Source organism: Triticum dicoccoides, chromosome 7B (assembly GCF_002162155.2).
Source record: "Triticum dicoccoides isolate Atlit2015 ecotype Zavitan chromosome 7B, WEW_v2.0, whole genome shotgun sequence".
Taxonomy (NCBI): Eukaryota; Viridiplantae; Streptophyta; class Magnoliopsida; order Poales; family Poaceae; genus Triticum; species Triticum dicoccoides.
The window spans coordinates 626,016,331-626,024,448 of record NC_041393.1 but is presented as its reverse complement, the minus strand read 5'-3'; the positions used below and the strand labels follow the sequence as shown (position 1 = coordinate 626,024,448).

The following is an 8,118-nucleotide window of genomic DNA, read 5'->3' as shown; positions in this document are numbered from 1 at the left end:
TAGGGTAGGGCACTTGATATGTGAATTCATTCTTCCATGGTCATGGTCATGTTTAGCAATGTTTTGGCAGTTCTTTCTTCTATGGTCATATTTAGCAAAGAAAGTTGGTACTCTATCCAAACTCCCATATTTTGGTAGTTCTTTCTTCTATGGTCATGTTTAGCAATGAATTCACATGTTATGGTCACATATTAATACTACTACATGCCAACATTTAAAAAAAATCAATACTACAAGCCAACATTTAAAAAAAATCTATACTACAAGCCAACATTTGAAAAAAAAACGAAGCTGCTGGCAGCGGCGACGTGGGAGGGAGGGAGCGCGACATGGATGAGAGGGAGACGACGGCGACGGTGATGTGGGAGGGAGTGCTAGCGAGAGGAGTGGAGGAAGCGGAGGAAGGAGGGAGGAGGGGGCGACGGCGGGTGGAGGAATGAAGAAGGCGAGATACCGAGAGTGAGAAGAGGGGAGTGGGGAACGGGCAGGGAGAGGATAAAGAGGATGATGGGCTTAGTAGTAGCACGGGGCATGTAGCCAGCGCTGCTACTAAGTGGGGCCCACCAGCTGTCCCAGTGTATCCATAGCAGTAGGGCCGGGCCTATGTCCCACGTTGCTACTATCTTATTAGCTGTAGCGCATGTTTTAGACTCAATGTTGCTGCCGTGGACTGTGCCGGGGGGGCACGGCGGGGACCACTTAGCAGTAGCGCGGGGGTCACTATGCCAGCGCTACTGCTAAAGTTTACTTGCAGCGCGGTATTTCACCCCGCGCTACTACTACTTACCAGTAGCGCGGACCCTTTACCCGGTGCTGCTATTACGTGGTTGTCTATAGGGTTTTTCCTAGTAGCGAGGTGATTAGATGAATGCTGAGAGGCTGTAGGTGTTCGTCTCTTGCGCTCCCTACCACGCGGATCGTAACATTAGACTGTATCGGTAAACGATAGGGCTCCTAGATCGATCTTCGGAGCAGCAACCCACTAACACGTTTGGGCTCGAGGTGGGAGCGGTAGAAAAGACCATCGTGACAAGGCGGGACGATGGGAGGATCCAGATCGTTGAGTGAGCTAATCGGACGATGCAAATTGCTGTAGAGGCTCCTAGGTAGTTGCATTATTCTATTTTTTTAATGATAGAGCTCCTGTCAATTATTCAAAAAAAAAAAAAATCAAAGTAACGAGGTGTTACTACCGCGGTTCCTTGTAGGATTTTGAGACGGGCAAGACTCAAAATGCCTGGTTCTTGATCTTGGTGGTAAGAAACATTTAACCCTCCCATTTCATCTAATATTTTCTTCAGGCGTCGATCATTAACTTGACATAACTGAACATGGCAGGCGTGACTTCAATCGACAACACCGAGATCGGGATGCTAGGAGAAGTTCACAAGGGCCTGGTGGACCGGAAGGGTATCAGGGTAATTAAACAAAAAACCCAACACTACAAGTTACTGCTAAGTACCAACGGTGAAGTTTACTATCCCCGTTCACTTTTGTAAGTCATTTCAGACAACTTAAATGAGCTGTTTTATACATTGTCTGAAATGTCTTCAAGGTCTTATAAAAGTGAACAGAAGGAGTAGTTCCAGAATTTTGATCCCGTGCTCTTGGTGATCTTCAGATAGCTGTGGCGAATCCTAGGCTGCAGGTGACGGAGAAGCTGGTGGTGTCAGGCTACACCAGGGACACCATAGGGGAGGAGAGCATGTTCCTGACCATCACGGATGTGTGCCATTGCGTCGTGCCGCTACGAGCTGCAGAGGTTCAAAACCAACGAGCGAGGGACCGAGGGAGCGTAGTATAGCAGTGCGCGCGGAGTTTCTCAGCCGGACACAGATCAGGTGACATGCACCTTTGCATGTTACCGTGTGCCTTGCGGCCCGAATTCAAATTTAAACATTGCAAAAAAATCTGAAAAAAATCATGCATGTTCACAGCACATATTAAGATAACCCCTCAAAAATTCAGATCAAAATTCGAAACATACATCGAGAAGCAAAAAAGAGAAACTTAGATTTGAATAGTATACAGAGAATCATTCGCAACTATTCATGACAGATTTCTCTTTTTTGCTTCTCGATGTATGTTTCGAATTTTGATCTGAATTTTTGAGGGGTTATCTTAATATGTGCTGTGAACATGCATGATTTTTTTCAGATTTTTTCATAATGTTTAAATTTGAATTCGGGCCGCAAGGTACACGGTGACATGCAAAGGTGCATGTCACCTGATCTGTGTCCTTCTCAGCCCGAGCTCATTGAGCTTGGGTGAACAGTAAAACCAAAAAAAATCTGATTTTTTTTCTGAGAAACATTGACAAAAGTTTTAAGTCCTTAGAAAAATTCGTCATGGAATCACATTCCTAAGAGGCGTGGCAAAAAAATAAAATGGATACTCTGAAAATGCTACTTTCAAAAGCATGTTGGAGCACTGGTTTTGTTTGTTTTGCCACGCCTTACATGAATGTGATTTCATGACAAACATTTGCGAGTGGTTGAAACTTTTGTCACAAAAAAAAAATCAGGTTTTTATTTTATTTTATTGTTCACCGAGCTCATTTGAGCTTGGGAGCAGAAGGACACTTTGGCATTTAGCAAGTGTAGCTGTAGATATTGTGGTGTGGCCACAAGGCAGGAAGAAGAAGATGCATAAGTAGAAGAAGACATGGTTGGACTCTGATGCGCTGAAAACTGTATCAAGGAAGGATTCCGGATAGGTTCACGGTCCTTTCATTGTACGGGCTTGGGGAGGAAAATTTTGAAGTGGGCGAAAGATGTGCCCTCTTCTTGTGGATAGACCAATTTAGAACCTCGCAGATTTTTGTATCGGATTTATACGTTGTAGAATTCGTAAGAAAATACTGTTCCATTGCTAGATGAATGAATAAAGTATACTTCCTCTGCTACGTATATCCAAAATATAGGAGTAGTATAGATGGTTTATCGTTCACTGCAAGACCGTCACAGCTAGCATTAAAGAAAACACGTCAGAGGACGACTGCTACTGCTGTTTTTTTCTTCCTCGCGGGTTATCTTATTTGGATCTCTTCTTTGTCCAAACGTACGTATCTCCAGCTCCGTTTCGAAAAAGAAAGAAAGAAAAACGTATCTCCAGCAATTCTATGGACGTGCTTGGATGGGATAAAATACGGCCGGACTTCAGCAAATTACGTGAACTAACACAGCAGATAAACACATGACTAAGAAGCCAAGACATCGTATTAAGAGAGATAGAGAAGCCCAGACATGCAGAGATGTAATCTTTATAATTGATTGATCATATATAAAACGGCAAGCACATGTTCAAGTTCATATAACCAGGACAGCAAACGTTCTCAGTGGCAGGACATTCAGTCATAACAAGCTACTACGTAACAGTATGAAGGAAGGATGGTCTGGCATTATTTATTCTACTTAGTTAATATATATTCTCAGCCTGGGCTGTGGCCGAATATGTCTTGTCCTCCAGCATACCACCCTCATCCCCCAGCAGGCAGCAGGCCAGCTCTCATGCAGCTGTTTCCTCTCCGGTGCCGTTGGCCTCGCTGAGGTTGCGGCCACCGGCTCCAGCTGCATCTGCCGCACCCATGTCTGCCAAGATTCACCAGAAAGAGGATCAGTCAGAGAAACGGTTAAACTAATTTGCAGAGAACAGATGGCAAAGTAAGCTAGCCTGACGTGACGAGTCGGGCATAAGCTCGAACGAAGACGGGAAGGAACCAGAACTCACCAGCGGGGCCAGCAGGATGCTTGGAGCAAAGCGTCTTGAACTTTTTTATGCAGCCATAGTGGGCGCTCTTGATGCAGGTGAGCTCTCCATTGTGCTGGAGCCCGCACTTGCGGTACTCATTGCAGTAGCAGCGTCCGAACTCCGCAGCAGCTCCAAGCCCAAGCGCCCCTTGGACCAAGTGGAAGGGCCCTCAGCCTTCCACCGCGGGCCGCCATTGCCTGCGCGATCGAGCTCGCAACTCAGAGCGGGAGTGATGATCGAAGACAAGTCAGAGTGGGAGAGCAGTGGGAATCTGGATGTGTGGAGGTGTGCCGCGGGCGCCTGAATTTATAGCCCAGCGGCGTCGCACTGTTCATCCAGCGGAAACGAGCTCCTTTAACCCTTGCGACTCTACTCAGTTTCGCAGACTGATCGATCGGTAGTCGTCGGATCCTCGATCACTGGCAAATGGCAGCGATGCACCGCATGCACTAGCTTCAATTTGTTACCGCCTGCAGTTCTACAGAGTTATTAGCCGGAAGTGTACGTTCAAGTTGGACGCCCTTTTACTCGTTATATAAGCGATTTTTTGTTGAAAATGACCCCCCGGCGAACACAATTGACGAAAAAGACTTTCTTTGGACAAAATTGACAAAAAAAAACCCTGGACCGCGGCGGCAGGCGCACCGGGCGACACGTGGCACCTGCCGCTACAGCGTGAGGCGGCCAGCCCTGCCGCCACCGGGCCAGGCGGCAGGCCGTGTGCAACAGCTTCTGGTGCTGGGCGACGGAACGGGAAGTCGATATGGGCCATGCCGCCACCGGGTGGGGTGGCACCACTGTTGCTGCTGCTGGCCACCGGACAGCCTCACGCGAGTTTTCCGCAGTCAATTCGACTGATTCCCGCGCGTTTCATCTCGTCTTTTTGCTCTGGCACTGATTTCCGTGTGTTTTGTATTTTTACGTGACACTCACTGATTGCTACAGACTTGATTCCCTCTCCGATGCGTAATTTGCTCATGTTCTGCCAGCGCTGTTGCTGCCGCATGCCCAACAGCCATGCTGTTTTTTTTAGGGAACAACAGCCGTGTTGTTGCTGCTGCGACTGATGAGACAATACGCCTGGCCCGTGGCGGCATGGCCCACATACGTCTCCGTTCCGTTCGCAGCGCCAAAAGCCGTTGCACACAGCCTGCCGCCTGGCCCAGTGGCGGCAGGGCTGGCCGCCTCACGCCGTGGCGGCAGGTGCCACGTGTCGCCTGGCGCGCCTGCCGTCACGGTCCAGGGGGTCTTTTTTGTCATTTTTATTCAAAGGGTTTTTTTTCTGTCAATTGCGTTCGCCGGGGGTCCTTTTCAACAAAAAATCTATATAAGCGGGACAGACAGAGTAGGCGAGACGTCCATTCAACCAGCTCTTCTTGGCAAGGGCATGGCGTCCTGGGTTACCAGTTTTGGCACCACTAGACAAGCATGCAACGTCTGAATGTCACAAGTGAACGCATGAAGTAGACGCGTAACTGAAGTACAGCTCATGAACGATAAATTTTAGGTCAGTGCACAAATCAGGAGTATCCCGCGGACAGACGTATCCTAAGAGCAGGTGGGCTGACAAAATGTCTTGGACGCATCGATGGGTACGAACATGATAATGTTCTGCCTAATATGATTGAATCTGTGCGTTACAAGTGATTTCCGGTTTTAGTATGGCCGTGAAGTAGTGATCACTGATGCCTTGTGTGGTTCACTGAAATGAGCCGATTGATGGCGTCAAACGCCTGCAGACAAGGTCGCGCTCGGCCAATTTTGTACTACTACTACAACATTACACCGTACTGGTGGGTGCAACTTCTTCGAGGAAACACTGGTTCTTTGCTGAGTGGTGTGTCTTTCTATAAATCCAGTTGGTAATTGAGACCATCTCTTGTGCATGGTCTTACTTTCTAATTTCTACTGGAAAAAAGTGAGGATGCGCATAGTTTCATCAGAGGGAACCGATTTGATCTTCTCTTTTTCAAGGGAGGAATCAATTTTTATTGACGTTTGGCGTTTTCTGAACGTGTTCAACAAAAAAATTGCCCGGTGAAATATATAGTTATGCCGAAGTTGGTGATCGGTGGCTTAACAAACACTACAACACGTCTATGCAATTTTTAACAAAGGAGTGAATTTCAATAACTTAAAATAAAGCATCAAGGAATACAAACACAATGAACTCGCACCCGACCTTTGCATGATTAGGATGCATGCAACTAAGACCAACTCAGCAAACAATGACGACAACCTGATTCAGAAAACAATGCCGACAACCTGATTCACAAACAAGAAGTGGAAATATTTTGCAAACACAAAGTGTTAAACAAGGGGACAGCTGCTCACAACAATACCACATTTTTAGTGTATTTCCTGGAGTCAGATGAATCTGATGACAATATGATTCAGAAACAAGGGCTGGAAGATTTCTAAACTGAAAAGGTTAAACTAAACGTTACCTGCTCACAGCAACACCACAATTTCGGTGCATTACATCATTTAACCAAGGACTCGGCAACACCGTCACTCTCACAACACGCAAGACAAATCACACCCATAGCAGCATTATAGTGCAAACTTGATAATGTAGATTTTGTTCAGTAAACAAACTGAACTTTCAGACACAAGGTATTCTAAAATCCGTTACGAATGGCTGGGGCGGGTTGGTGCATGTTTTCTTCCTATATCATCTAAGCAGTGTTTTTTCATAAGCTGTGAATTTAATTACCTTCAAGACCAGCAAGAGCCTTTTAAGTTGGAGTCTTGGAGACCACGCCCTCTGCATCTCCATCTTCTCTGATCGGTGTATCACTGACACCCTTGTTGGGCTAATAAGCCATGGCGATGAGCTGGGCGCGTCGGGTGCGTGTATGGGCGCGCGCCGGACATGTTCGACGCGTCGGATCCGTGGCGGGTCGAGTGTGTGTGTGTGCGTGTGGAGCGCACGAGCGTGTCTGTGGGCTAGTACACCATAGGTGTGAGTGCGTTTGTTGATTGTTGGCGAGCCATGCAGGGTGATCGGGCAGGTTCTGTTGGTGGTCACCGCGAGAAGCACGCGTAGCGGGCGCGGCCAAAGCATGCAGAACGTGGAAAAGGTCGCGGGCGAGTGGAGGCGTGGGTGCGTGCCCAGTGCGCTGGCTCGTGGTATAAAGCCGCGTGGTGACGTTGTAACGAATGGACATGATCGAGTTCGTGCTCGAGGGAAGGAAAGAGGCGTTCGTGCGCCGCAAAACTCATGTGTCCATTGCCTGCTTTGATCTTCTTCTTCCTCCTTCTTCTGTTGTTCATGTCCAGAGAGTGAGCGAGGTGCAGAGAGAGTGAGCGGTAGAGCTAGGGTTTAGGGTTTTGTCCCAACATTTGGCATCAGAGCCAGGTTGAGGTCGAAGCTCGCCGGAGATGTCTCTCATCCCGTACGCGGGCGGATCGGGCGGATCGCTATCGCAGCCAGTGCCGTTGCTCACCGAAGACAAATACACGGCGTCGGCCATCAAGGTCGAGGCAAACCTCGACGCGGCCGGGTTGTGGGAGGCAGCGCTGGTGCCGGAGGACGCGGCGGAGGTGGTGATCGCGAAGAAGGACAAGCCGGCGCGGGCCTACCTGCTCGGTGCGCTCGCGGAGGACCTGCTGCTGCAGGTGGCGTCGAAGAAGACAGCGGCGCAGGTCTGGGTGAGCCTCAAGACCAGGTTCATCGGCACGGATCGTGTGCGGGCGGCGCGTCTTGGCACACTCCGCGGGGAGTTCGAGCTCCTGCACATGGCGGAGGGCGAGTCACTGGACGCGTTCGCCGGCAAGCTCGGAGGGATGGCAGCACGCTTCGCGGGGCTCGGCTCAACTCAGGAGGACGCCGTGCTCGTGAAGAAGCTGCTCGACTCGGTGCCGGACCGCCTATACGTGGCGGTGGCCGGGATCGAGCAGTTATGCGACGTCGGGACAATGGCGTTCGAGGAGGCCCTGGGTCGCCTGAAGGCCTTCGACGAACGTCTACGGCGACCCGGGCAGGCGGACGATGAGCGACTGGACGGCATGCTCATGTTCAAGGCGGCGCAATGGCGGGCGCGGGAGCGGTGGCAGGGAGGTGCACGGGACGACGACGGCGTTCAGAGCGAGGCGTTAGGAAGCGGTGGCAATCGGCGTGGCCGCTGCTATAAGTGCGGCGAGCGTGGCCATTTCAAGCGTGAGTGCCCGCTGCTGCAAGGCACCAGCGGTGCAGCGCGCGCTGGTGGCGGACAACGTCATCTAGGACGTCGGGCTCCTCTGAGGCATGGCTTAGGGGGTGAGTGTTGGGCTAATAAGCCGTGACGACGAGCTGGGCGCGTCGGATGCGTGTATGGGCGCTCGCTGGACGTGTTCGGCGCGTCGGGTCCGTGGCGGGTCGAGTGT

General features: G+C 50.0%; 1 long non-coding RNA gene and 1 pseudogene across 1 annotated transcript; one reads left to right on the top strand and one right to left on the bottom strand.

Annotated features, from left to right (window-relative positions):
* The first annotated feature begins 1,042 nt into the window (after positions 1 to 1,042).
* Positions 1,043 to 1,925, top strand: LOC119339249 (annotated as a pseudogene).
* Positions 1,926 to 3,220: 1,295 nt separating this feature from the next.
* On the bottom strand, positions 3,221 to 4,010 carry LOC119335515. The gene is made up of 2 exons (XR_005161899.1): positions 3,730 to 4,010; positions 3,221 to 3,590 (listed from the first exon to the last, which is right to left on the bottom strand). It is a non-coding gene; the product is annotated as an uncharacterized LOC119335515 (long non-coding RNA).
* Positions 4,011 to 8,118: the final 4,108 nt, after the last annotated feature.